Raw genomic sequence first — 14,187 nt, forward strand, 5'->3', positions numbered from 1 at the left:
GTTTCTGAATCAGTTAAGTGAGCCTGAGAACTCACATTTCACACAAGTTCCAAGGTGATGGCCATGCTGCTGGTCTGGGGACCTCACTATAGGTATAACTATGCTAGGGTCTTGCCCTGCCATATTTCATTAGGCCTCAGATTTTATTGCAGTGGTTACTGTTTGTTTTCAAGGTGATTTTAGAACTTTGCTTTAATTCATTCTCAATTGTAACAAGTGTCTAAGACATAATCTTTAATACAGCAGGGTTTTAGAGTTAAATTTGAATAAGGTTGAAATCTTCAAAAAGAACACGATCAGCTGCAACTAATTATTTCAAAACTCATTCTCCACATCAACTGTTTACTTTTTGCTTTGTGAACCCTCATGATACATCATGGTTTTTCTTATTCTGTTTTCCCACCCAGAAGGCTTTCTACCTTGTTCTCTGTCCAAACAAACCTGGCCCAAAACCTTGGTCAAATCATAACTCGTATGAAATGTTCTGTAAGGCAATTTCTCCTTCTTCTGAGACCCCTATAGCTTTCGTTATTCAGACCATTAAGATGGAAAGACGAGTGGCCAACTTTTGCCCTAAATCTCTAGATAAACTTTGTATGGTTACTAACCTTTTGCAGGAATATCTTGACCTCTCTAATTATGCTGTAAGCCCCCTACGAGCAGAGATTGAGGCTATCATGTGGCTGATGTATTAATATGAATTTGATTGAAGGCACAGATTCTACCAAACTAAGAGTATACTATCTCAAATATAAGGAAAACAAATCACATATAGAACATTTACTGTTTTTCAGGAATTTGTATTCCTTATAATAACTGTATGATGTTGATGCAGTTATTATCCTTGTTAGACCAACGAGGAAATGAATACTTAAAGAAGTGAAGTGACTTGCTTAAGGTCACACATCCAAGGGCAAGAATGACGATCAGAAGCCAGTCAGGCTTCACAGCCTACATCTTATCCTTTCCAATATTACTGAACTATAATCCTTTCTCTACCCTCCAATCTTAGCAGTCCATACTTTCAATTCTGAGGACTACACAGTAAGACACTAGCTTCTCTTCTTTCTGCCCCAAATTCACTTGAAACCACAGAAACCACATGAAAAATGGAGTCTAACCACCTCCAAGCTATGGATCCCAGACTGTTCCTTCTGTAATGATTGACTGTCAAGTGCTATAGAAGCGCTAGAGGCAATAAAGAACTCTTGTACTGATCTACGTTGAAATTATAGAGGCAAACAAATTATCCTGAGCTTTTACATTGGCATTGAGTGCTAAGTCCAGACGAATTCTAGAAAAATTTAGCTTTTAAGGTTTGATTTTAAAATCCCTTGCAAACTATGAATGCTGGAAAAATGAGTGATCGTATATTAGGGGATAGAGAGATAATGATAAATGCTTTTAGTAAGTTTTGGGTTTTGACATAAGCCCTTCTCTAACAGTTCATCAGAGTTGATTTAGAAGTTCTAAAAACCTCATTGTGCCCCAGGCTGCTAACTCCTAGTAGCCCTTTGGTGGAAAGGTTTGCTCTGATAATATCCAAATAATACTTATTATTGAATAGTATCCATTCTATGTTACTGTATTATGTACATATTAAGAATCAGATGCTGAATAATCATTTTTGCCATCATTAAATAAAACATGAATCTAATTTTGTTAGAGATTCAGAGTAAAGACATATGTATAAAACAGTTTGAAACTCTTCCTTCAACATTCTTCTCCCACTTGCCTCAGCCCATCCTTGTTTCCAGCTCTAGCCACATCAATAAATCCTTTATCCTCCTATGCATGAGTATGTGCATGTAGAGAAACAAATTAACTTTTTTCCATGAGTAAAATCATATTATAAAATTTGTTGTATAACTTTTTTCCGCTTGAAATGTTGAGATCTTTCCATTTTAATGTAATATAATGCTTCTATTTATTTCTTTGTAAAACTTTTTAGAGTACCTATAAATACCCTGGTGCTATTTACCATATTGGATTTAGCATTGCTTTAAAATGTACCTGGGATATGGCTGTTATTCAGGTGTGATGAGGTCAACAGGTCACTAAATAACTGCCTTTGAACTGACAGTTTGTTACTTGCAGTTCCCAAGAAGAGACACACTACACTTTGCGACACAGGGCCATGTACGGAAGCACCAGGGTTGGTCAGGAAGCAGAGGGAGTGGAAGGAAATGTAGTCTTCATTGAGGTTTTTGTGGAAAGGAAGGGACAAGGCAGGGTAGGCAAACGAAGCAAGATTAAGATTGCGTATTCGGATGATGTCAGTGGAGTCTAGGAGGTAGGGTAGTCCCCAGTTGTCTGGCATCTGGTCCTGGAGTGATTTAGGGCAGAGAGAGTGCTGACTCAGTGTGTGAGAATCAGATAAAGGAAGTGGTTGAAGTATGGGCTTTGAATTTGTTGGTTTGCATATAAAAGGCATACTTTCAGTCAAGTTGTTTGTAATCTCCAAGCATAATAACCCTGGGAGGTGCACTCCATCCCCAGATCATAAGGTCTCAGGATATTAAACCATTATAAAATACAAAAAGTAAAAAATATCATTAATACAAATATTTCTCTATTTGCTGAACCATTTGCTGTTTCCAGTTCATAGTTATTCTTTCTGCCTACATCACAAAGTGTGAAGATCAAGCAAGAACAAAGAGTATCAGTTGAAAAGTGATATGGACATGTATGGGCTGTTAATATCACCACCATCTGTGGTACCCATCATTGGATATGCTACAGCTGTGGTGGTGGTGGTTTAGTTGCTTAGTTGTGTCCGACTCTTGCAACCCCATGGACTGCAGCCTGCCAGACTTCTCTGTCCATAGGATTTTCCAGGCAAGAAACGAGTGGGTTGCCATTTCCTTTTCCAGGGGATCTTCCTGACTCAGGGATCGAACCTGGGTCTCTTGCACTACAGGCAGATTCTTTACCAACTGAACTACCAAGGAAGCCCATGCTATAGTTATAATGTTCTGTATATTATCATATATTATATGCTTTTATCTATATAGTTAGTGAGATGTTCATAGGAGTTTAAGACAGATTTGGATGAAGTTATGAAGAAAAAATGTCTTATGTTCATTTTATGTAGCCCCCAGAATGATGCTATTTGCTAGTTTTTATTCTCTTTTTACAGATGAACAGTTGGTGGCTTTGAAAATTTCATTTGTCCAAAGTGTCTCAGTTCCTATGATAAAAAAGCCAGCTATAGTTTTCACCTTAGATTTCTCCGGTTCTGCTGTTCTTACGATGCTTATCTGACCTTACCCAGTTCTAATACTCTTGTTTGTCTTTCTCCCACCTTTAGGAGCTACCTGATCCCCATCTGTAAGACAGCCCAGTCTTTGGCCTCTGGCCTTGGTAGCTGAGACAATATCACAGGAACCTGCCTGCCATAAGAGCCGCTCTAGGGTGGAGGTCTTTATGAGATTTTACAGTATCCCTGCCAAAAGCTGAGGTTACTCTGAACCCTTGCCGGTCCCTGGGATCCTACTGACTGCCCAGAGATGCCTCAGACAGAGACTGCCTCCTGGATTCCCTTTGGTGATTCTCGCCAAGTTTCTTCCCTCTCCCAGAATCCCAGGTGCCTGCTGCTTGGTTATGCCATGACCCAATTTTTTGCTGAGCCCTTTGAATACTCCACAGTGCCTGCCAGGCTGGGTTTTTCCTCACTATCAGCAGTTGCTCTGTCTCCTGGTGTCACTCAAGCTCCAGGCCCAGCTCTTATAGCCAAACAGGCTGTGCTCAGCTTTGTCTGTTGCTGTGATCTTTGTTGTGCTCTCGCCTTGACGTTTTGCATTTTCCACCCACCCCCAGTTGCCCTACCACTTCGGAGGTAAGACAGTCTCTTGCTCTTAATTCTCAGTTCAATATATCATTTATCTGCAGTCTGCTCCCTCAGTGGTCCTTTTATGTTCAGCAGTCCTGGGGAAAATCATGCTTATGATATGGAGGAAAGTGAAAGTCGCTCAGTCGTGTCCCACTCTTTGTGACCCAAAGGACTATACAGTCTATGGAGTTCTCCAGGCCAGAATACTGGAGTGGGTAGCCTTTCCCTTCTCCAGGGGATCTTCCCAACCCAGGTATCTAACCCAGGTCTCCCACATTGCAGGCAGATTCTTTACCAGCTCAACGGATGATGCACTGCATATTCATTATCTCGTTTGACTTCACCGGTTTTCCAGGTGGGTCATATTAGCCCCATTTCATAGAAAGGCACTGTGCTTCTGAGAGGTCACCAAGTCTGTGCAAGGGAAAGACTATGATTGTCATTTGCCTTTAGCTGACTCTCAAGTCCTCATTCTTCCAGAAGTGTCTCCTTAGGTAGGTACCCTGACTTCTGATAGTCATGACCTGCTGATACGTCTGCATTGTACTGAAGCTGGGGGATGTGGACAGGAATAGTCTTGACTCACTAAGGAGAGCCTGCCAGGATCTATACTCTCAGGGCAAGCGGACCTTTGTGCACCTCTTATATCACTTTCACTAAGACTAGCTCTGGGCTTCCTGCAAATTGAACACACATTTGAAATATGTGGAATTTCAAAGGCTGTTGCTGGAAAAGAGGAGCAGGGGATCCTCACTGGCATGGGAGAAGGGAGGAGAAGCAGAATCAAGGTACGACGGCACTGAGCTGGGTGTAACAGAACTTGCATCTTAGTCTTACTTCTGCATCCATTAATAACTCATATTTTAAAAGTAAGGAGTAGCCAGGAAGGGCATCTCTTGTTGCACATCCTATTACCTGGGTAGCACTGCCTGGAGTGTGGTGCTAGGAAGGATGCTCAGGCCATATCTAGGTTCAGTGGTGCATCTGTGAGAGTGGGTGCTGTGACAGTGGTATGAATGCCAGGGCCTTTCCTGGAAGGCCATTTAAAGATTTAAACTTCAGAAACTATCCTTCTTTACTTCATCTCTATGAGGCCCTAGGACATGTCAAAATTGAGAAATAGCATGTGTTTCTTCCACTGACCTCCCCCAAGACTCTGAGCAAATGGCAAGTTAGCTGGTTAACTGTGCTGAAGGCAAGTAAGAAGTCACCTAAAAGCAGGACTTCTGCTTGAAGATCTAAAAGACTTGACATCCTTAAATCCTTGAGGCACAGTCTGTGTTCCAGTTTTCTTTGCCCTTAATCGTTGCCAGCGCCATATTAAGCACATACTAACAGACCAGAAATACATAGATTAGAAAGTCAGTCCTCTCCTTCATGGGAGAGACAAAGACAGTGGTGGCGGCAAGAGTGGTTTCCTCCCTGTTGTCAGTATTGTTAGCTGAAACCTGAAGCCCTAGAAGATGTTGCTGAGTCTTCCCTTTAGCCTTTGGTCAGGCCAAGGGCAAATGTATCCCAGCTTATATTTACCCTTTGCCTGACCCTTTTTCCATCTTATGCAGATTCTGCTGCAGGGAGGCAATTCAAACTCCATAACCTTGCAAGACATTTGAAGTCCATAACATAACAAAACAGTGGGGAGTAATTATGCTCTGACTGGCTCAGGCACCCCAGGGACACCTCCATAACAGATGCAATGGGAGTCAAATAGGGAAGACAAACTATGAGTTATGAAGCCCTCTGTAATCTTCCAGTTAATATGCACCTTCTTTGCAGATACATGTCACTCTCCATTCTAGCCCCTTCCTCTGTATTTTGTGTCGGTGCCTTTGCATTCTAGGCAAATGCTCCTTTCATGATGAGAAACCCACATATTGATCGTAACATCCCTTCATGACACTGGGTTGGTAGTTCTGTTTTGGCCTTCCCATTTTCGGCCTTGTCCAAGACTTACTCCCCCATTGTTGTCACCAGTGACAATCTACCCTATCAGCGCTGTGTTGTCAGTGTCGAACCATGTGAAATCACACTCTTGTAGCAACAGTAAGAGTTGTGGTAGCAACAGCTGCCACCCAATAGCAGTTCCTTGTTGGACCCACCATAAATAATCTGTGGAAACTCACAGGTGATAAATCAGCCTAGGCTTTTGGGAAAACATTTGTGCTAAAACTGCTCCTTTACCTCTGGACCAAAGTCATGGACAATGTAACACTTTAGGTCCCTACATGCAAGCTGTCACATGCTTGCATGCTCAGTCCTATCTGATTCTTTGTGACCTTATGGACTCTAGCCCACCAGGCTCTTCTGTCCAGGGGATTTCCCAGGCAAGAACACTGGAGTCGGTTGCCATTTCATTCTCCATGGGATCAACCCAACCCTAGGATCCAACCATGTCTCTTGCATCTCTTGCATTGGCAGGCTGAGTCTTTACCACTGAGCCACCTGGGAAGCCTTAAGCTTTTTTACAAAACTCCTTGTACTTCTCTGTTAAACTTTTTCATTCCCTCTTGCTTTTCTCTTCCTTGTCTCAATTTTTACTGTCAGCATTTGATTTCTCAAAGGCTCCGATTATGATTCCAATTTTTTGGAAACATTCTCCACTGTCCCACCAATATCTGTTCTGTTGATCTCTGGATCCACTCTGCAGTTTCTTTTATGCATTTTTCCTTTATGTTCCTGCTCCTCACTTTCTTACCAACTTAAATATCCTCCCCTCTGTCCACTGCCTACTAATCAGGCTGGAGGTTGACCTGGAAAAGAGGCTGCAGTGGAGTCCAGAGCTGTCCTTTGTGTCCTCTTTGGCAGCTAATTCCCCTTCTCTAACATGTTTTCTCATCTGTAAAATTAGAGGATTAAATAGTTTCTATTTTCCTCTTCCATGCTATCTTGTGATTCTAGGTTATTCATGAGTACAATAGTAATACCTGAAATTTATTGAAAGCTTAATGAGTGTTGGTCACTGGGCTCATTGCTTTTCTTGCATACAAACAACATGCATACAAACTGCACAGCGTCCCTAGGATGATGATTATAATAATGGCAATAATAACAGACATTTAGGGAATATTTCCTATGCATTATGTAGTATAAACTTTCTGTGTATTATCTCATTAAATGCTCGCGATAATCTTTTATGGTTTTTATTATCACACCTACTTTTCAGATGATAAAACAGAAACTCAGAAACATTTAAAGAATTCATCCAAGACCGTGCAGCCAGGAAGTAGAGGTGTGGGGATTTGAATTCCAGGCAGTTTTACTCCAGAGGCCAAGATCTTTTCTGAATTAAATGTTTCTAGTACTTATTTTCACAGTGGACGGCAAGGTTGGCCTTTGATTACCACAGCTGAAATATATTTCAAGAGTGTGCAGCAGGAGGATCCCCCAGAAGTTAGTAAGGGAAAGTATAAGGCACAGAGAAAGCAAGCAAGTGGGGAAGAGGTAGCAGGAGAGGAAATTCAGTTAAATTCAGTTAAGCAAAAGCAAACCCAGGAGGAGGCCTTATAAAAGCTTATGGAGACAAGGAAGGAATAATTGAAATTAAGAAGATTATAAATCCTAAGGGCACTAGTGACCCTGAGCCACTCAGCAGGACCCACAAAGGCTAACATGTCAACGGTCCATGAAATCAAAAGACAATTAATGAATTTAGCCAATTCTGTGTCTTGGGAAGAGGTGATATAGTTCAAAGGTGGTTCATCCCAGTTCAGTCAGTTCAGTTCAGTCGCTCAGTCGTGTCCGACTCTTTGCAACCCCATGAATTGCAGCACGCCAGGGCTCCCTGTCCATCACCGTCTCCCAGAGTTTACTCAGACTCACGTCCATCGAGTCTGTGATTAGAACACTTCAGAATCAAATCTTCAATTTAAAAAAATTCTCTAAATAAAATATTGAATCAGGTATGGAAATGGAAGAGTCAGTTAAGTTAATTCAGCACACTTTTGAGTACCACCCATTCCCAAGTTGTTTAGAAGCCCATGCTGTCAGTCTGAGGAATTTTGATTTAACCCTTTTATTCACTGTCTATTTTTAACAAATTCTTAATGCATCACATCTGTTACTTTGATATTTTCAACTTGGGCAATGCTCCCAAAAGGTGAATCATTAGTGAGGGTTAAGAAAAAGTAGACAAGATGCTTTTGAATTTAAGATGCATGAAAATAACAGAATACAATGGATAAAAATGCAACTTTGTTCTTTGGAATGAGAGCACCTTCATAAGGTGTGTCTCACACTATAGACAGACCGTCTACTGCAAAAAGAAGCAGCTTCCTGTCTTCTGCCACAGACAAAACTCCTTTATAAAGGTGATGTTGCAGTAGACTGGGGGTTATGTGACTGCTTTCAGTAGGACATTTGAATAGCAACACCCAATCGCACTACATTCCTTCCTGAATCTATCTATTCTCTGCAAATGCTTGTGTCATTTTTTTTTTTTGCAGATATCCTCAATGAAGAGAGATGAGAAAAAGTCCTAGTAAATCTTTGTATTATATATCAGTTATGCCCAAAAGTTATCCCTTTTTATTCCACTAGTCCTTGTGGACGTTGATGATCAAACTTGTGTTCATATCAAAAACCTAAGAAGTCCTCCTGGATTTCTCCCTCTCCCTCTCCCTCACCTCTCACGTCCAATCAAGCAACAAGCCCTACTGATACTTATAAAATATAGTCCAAGTGCGCTCCCTTTCTCTCTGTGACTGCAGCCACCACCCATGTCTCCTTGATTGCTGCAGTAACTTCTATTATTCTTCCTGACTTCATTCTTTCCTATTTCTAGTGTATTCTTCAAAGAGCAGACAGAATGAACCTTAAAAAAAAACCTTATCTCACACAACTTAACACCCATAAGGCTATTATTGGATGTCTAAGTAGAAACATTGGGAATGAGTGTGAGAAGATATATTCACAGCACTGAAAGAAAGGGAAAAAAACTGCCAATCAAGGGTACTTTCACTGGCAAAGTTTTCTTTCAAAAATGAAGGGGAGATAAAAATTTTCCCAGACAAAAGCTGAGGAGGTTCATCTGATAAAGATAAGTATACAATCAAATTCAGGATACTATAATACTGTAATGGTGGTGTATAATCACTTAAGTATCATCTAAAGATTAAAAGATAAAAATATTTTAAAAATAACTATAGCTTCAATAGTCAGTTAATGAGTATACATGTAAAAAGATGTATACTGTGATATCAAAATCGTATGTGTCTGTGTGTGTCAGGGGGTAAAAGTATGCAGATTTTGTACATAATCAAATTTAAGTGGTTATCAGCTTAAAATGGAATGTTACAAGATGTTTTGTTTATACCTCATGGCTACTACAAAGTAAAAATTTGTAGTGGATGCACAAAAGATACAAAGGAAATCAGTGTATAGCATTATGGAAAATCAGCCAGTCCCAAAGGAAGACAGCAAGAGAGGAATAAGAAACAAGGAAACAATAAAAGAGCCAGAAACCAGCAAGAGGACAACAGTAAATCAGTGACTACTTTAAATGTAAGTACATTAAATTATCAAGTCAAAACACAGAGAGCAGCTGAATAGGTTAAAAAACAAACAAACAAAATACAAAACCCAGCTGTATGCTGACTCACATACACTTTTACTCACTTCAGAAGCTTTCAGAACACATATATGCTGAAAATGAAGGAATGTAAAAAGTTAGCCTATGCAAACAGAACCCAGGAGAGAGCAGGAATAGCTGTATTTATATCAGGCAAATTGGATTTTAAGTCCGAAACTGTAACAAGAGACAAATAAGGTTATTATAGAGTGAACAATGGATCAATTCATCAAGATGATATAACAAATCATAAATATATGTGTATCCAACGTCAGAGCACCTAAATCTATTAAGCAAATGTTAGTAGATCTGAAAGGGGAAATAGCCAACACTGCAAAACTAGTTGGGAACTTTGATATTTTTTAATGTTATTTGAATTAAAATGTATTAATTACTTCTATACAGCAAAGTGACTCCATTATACAAATGTATATATTATCCTTTCATATTATTTTCCATTATGATTTATCACAGGATATTGAAAATAGTTCCCTGTTTTATATACAATAGGACATTTTTGTGTATCATTCTATGTATACCAGTTTGCATCTGCCAATCCAAAACTCCCAATCCATCCCTCTCACATCCTACTACCCTTTGGCAATCACCAGTCTATTCTATATAATTATGATTCTATTTCTGTTTTGTGTCATATTTTAGATTTCACATATAAGTGATATTATATGGTATTTGTCATTCCCTTTCTGACTTTTTTCACTTAGTATGATAATCTCTAATTGCATCCATGTTGCTGCAAATGGCCTTATTTTGTTCTTTTTTATGACTGAGTAGTGTTCCATTGTATATATGTCCCACGTCTTAATCCCTTCATCTGCCCATGGACATTTAATTTGCCCCCATCTCTTGGCTATTATGAATAGTTCTGCTGTGAATAGTTCTGCATGTATCTTTTTGAAATATATTTTTGTTTGCATATATGTTCAGGAGTAGGATTGCTGGATCACATGGTGATTCTATTTTTAGTTTTTTTGAGAAACTTACACACTGTTTTGCATAGTGGCTGCACCAAATTACATTCCAACCAACAGTGTAGTAGGGTTGCCTTTTCTCTGCACCCTCACCAGCATTTGTTATTTGTGGATGTTTTAATGATGCCCATTCTGACTGGTGTGAGGTGATAACTCATTGTAGTTTTGATTTGCATTTCTCCAAGTAATTAGTGATATTGAGTATCTTTGCATGTGCCTATTGGCCATTTGCATGTTTTCTTTGAAGAAATGTCTATTTAGGTCTTCTGTTCATTTTTCAATTGAGTTTTTTGTTGTTGTTGTTGTTGTTGTTGTTGAGTTGTATGAGCTGTTTGTATATTTTGCAAATTAAGCCCTTGTTAGCCACATTATCTGATAAAGGGTCAATATCTGGAATATGTAAGGAACTTATACAACTCTATAAAAACCACAAAAAAATAAATCCAATTAAACAGGTAAAGGGTATGAAAAAATACTTTTGTAACAGAGATATTAAATGAGTAATATGTACCTGAAAATGTTAATTATTAATCATCTGTTCTGCTCAGTTCTGTCACTCAGTCGTGTCCAACTCTTTGCGAGCCCATGAATCAGCACACCAGGCCTCCCTGTCCACCACCAACTCCCGGAGTTTACCTAAACTAATATCCATAGAGTCGGTGATGCCATCCAACCATCTCATGCTCTGTCGTCCCTTTCTCCTCCTGCCCCCAATCCCTCCCAGCATTAGGGTCTTTTCCATTGAGTCAGCTCTTCACATCAGGTGGCTAAATATTGGAGTTTCAGCTTCAACATCAGTCCTTCCAATGAACACCCAGGACTGATCTCCTTTAGGATGGACTGGTTGGATCTCCTTGCAGTCCTAGGGACTCTCAAGAGTCTTCTCCAACACCACAGTTCAAAAATAGCAATTCTTCAGCACTCAGCTTTCTTCACAGTCCAACTCTCACATCCATACATGACCACTGGAAAAACCATAGCCTTGACTAGACCGACCTTTGTTGGCAAAGTAATGTCTCTGCTTTTTATTATGCTATCTAGGTTGGTCATAACTTTCCTTCCAAGGAGTAAGCATCTTTTAATTTCATGGCTGCAGTCACCATCTGCAGTGATTTTGGAGCCCCCCAAAATAAAGTCGGACACTGTTTCCACTGTTTCCCCATCTATTTCCCATGAAGTGATGGGACCAGATGCCATGATCTTAGTTTTCCGAATGTTGAGTTTTAAGCCAACTTTTTCACTCTCCTCTTTCACTTCCATCAGGAGGCTTTTTAGTTCCTCTTCACTTTCTGCCATAAGGGTGGTGTCATCTGCATATCTGAGCTTATTGATATTTCTCACGGCACTCTCAATTCCAGCTTGTGCTTCTTCCAGCCCAGTGTTTCTCATGATGTACTCTGCATAGAAGTTAAATAAGTGGGGTGACGATATACAGCCTTGACGTATTCCTTTTCCTGTTTGGAACCAGTCTGTTGTTCCATATCCAGTTCTAACTGTTGCTTCCTGACCTGCATATAGGTTTCTCAAGAGGCAGGTCAAGTATTCTGGTATTCCTGTCTCTTTCAGAATTTTCCACAGTTTATTGTGATACACACAGTCAAATCAAAACCACATGAGATATCACCACACACCTGTTCGAATGTTTATTATAAAAATATATAGGGAGCCTGCAGAAGAAAATGGCGGCCGTCCGGGGGCTAACAGCTGTGGCCCTGAGAGTGGTGACTCCCTGGCAAAGGAGCAGCAGGATTCTCACGGCCTCCCGCGGACCCCGGGCGCTTCGGGAACTGTCGTCCTCTAGCCCTGAAGCTGGCGAAGGGCAGATCCACCTCACCGACAGCTGCGTCCAGAGGCTTCTGGAAATCACCGAAGGGTCAGAATTCCTCAGGCTGGAGGTGGAGGGAGGTGGATGCTCCGGATTCCAGTACAAATTTTCACTGGATACAGTTATCAACCCCGACGACAGGCAAGGAGAAAGGGGGTGTTTGAAAAGGGTGGGGCAAGAGTGGTGGTTGACTCTGATAGCTTGGCCTTCGTCAAAGGGGCCCATGTGGACTTCAGCCACGAACTGATCCAAAGCTCATTTCAAGTGTTGAACAATCCTCAAGCGCAGCAAGGTTGCTCTTGTGGATCATCCTTCTCTGTCAAACTTTGATGTGATGACAAGTGACCCGGAGATTGCTATCATCTGACTGATTTGAGGAACCTGGGATTAGAACAATTCTAGAAGTTTCCTTCCTATCATGACCCTCTCTCAATTTTATTTTCCCTTAATTCAGGATGTTGTTTCACCACTATTTTCAGAATGTGAAACTTTTACTCTTGATTTAATTTCTCCTACACAGTTGTAAGGCCAATCCTGTGGATGCTGTTACCTAAGGTTTAGTAACTGGTTGAAACCAGTATCATCTGTAGCACCTCCAAGGTTCCAGGAGTTAGTTCTCTGGCCTTCAGAGCTACTTGTATAAATGTGTATAGCTATGTATAAAAGCTTCGTTTTAAAGAAAGTCCTTATTTATTTGTGTTGTGGATCAGAATCACAGATTGCATAGCTTGAACACTGTGTTACTAGACCAGAGAGGATGAGAAAGCCAAAGGGAATGTTATCTTTTTGTTTTGCTATTTATTTATTTACTTACTTTTATTGAAGTATAGTTGATTTGCAGTATTGTGCCAATCTCTGCTGTACAGCGAAGTGACTCAGTTATATACATATATACTTTCCTTTTTATTTTCTCTTCCATTATGGTTTATCACAGGATATTGAATATAGTTCCCCTGTGCTATACAGTAGGACCTTGTTGTTGAAATGTTATCTTTTTCATCTCACCCTTCCTTAATGTGCTAGTTTACTTACCATTATTTTCTGTGCACCCCATTCTTCGCTTCCCATTTGTTACAGCAGATACATTTTCTTCTCATGCTTAGGAATGTGTTAGATTCACGAAACCAATAACCCATCACCCAGAAAAACTTCGAACTAAACCTCACTGATACTTGAATCATAAGTTTGAAAATAAGCTCCATACTCCATATTCGCACAAGACATTTCGTGATTCTTTGCTCATTTAGTGACTAAATCTTTTTAAAATATGTTGCTTTATTTATCTTATGGTGTAAAATGTTTCTGGTCTCATCGCATAGCTGGAAGTTGTCCCTTTGTTGATATAGATAATAGATACTTGGGTTTGTTTGTTTTTTTCAGTTTGGACTATAAAATGTAGGGTGCCCATTTAAATTTGAATTTTTGACAGCAAATAATTTTTAGTATAAGTGTGTCTCTGCGAATAGTAAAAATTATTTGTTGTTTATCTGAAATTCAGATTTAATTGGGTATCCTATATTTTTGTTTGTCAAATTTGATAACCTTCCTTTAGAGTCTGTGTAAGAAGAGCTTTTTAGCCACGAATTCCAGTGAATTTAACTAGAAACAACCGCAGTATGTCTATGACCATAGACAGACTGGGCAGCCAGAACTGCATGGCAGCCAGAACTGCATGGCAGCCAGAACTGCATGGCAACAGACAGACAGCTAAAGGAAGAGATAAAAAGCAAAAAGATGCATATATATATAACATGACGAGTATTGAGGAGACTATGGAGGAACGTAAGGAAAACTGCATGGCAACAGACAGCTAAAGGAAGAGATAAAAAGCAAAAAGATGCATATATATATAACATGACGAGTATTGAGGAGACTATGGAGGAACGTAAGGAAAACTGCATGGCAACAGACAGCTAAAGGAAGAGATAAAAAGCAAAAAGATACATATATATATAATATGACGAGTATTGAGGAG

At 39.9% G+C, this 14,187-nt stretch overlaps 1 long non-coding RNA gene and 1 pseudogene across 1 annotated transcript in view; both read left to right on the plus strand.

Annotated features, from left to right (window-relative positions):
* The window catches only part of LOC138424620 (uncharacterized), a 694,361-nt gene that overhangs the window by 644,369 nt on the left and 35,805 nt on the right, over positions 1-14,187 (plus strand). The gene's annotated exons all lie outside the window — the stretch shown is intronic.
* On the plus strand, positions 12,059-12,628 carry LOC138424356 (iron-sulfur cluster assembly 2 homolog, mitochondrial pseudogene; annotated as a pseudogene).

The sequence above is a fragment of the Ovis canadensis genome, chromosome 19 (assembly GCF_042477335.2).
Source record: "Ovis canadensis isolate MfBH-ARS-UI-01 breed Bighorn chromosome 19, ARS-UI_OviCan_v2, whole genome shotgun sequence".
NCBI lineage: Eukaryota > Metazoa > Chordata > Mammalia > Artiodactyla > Bovidae > Ovis > Ovis canadensis.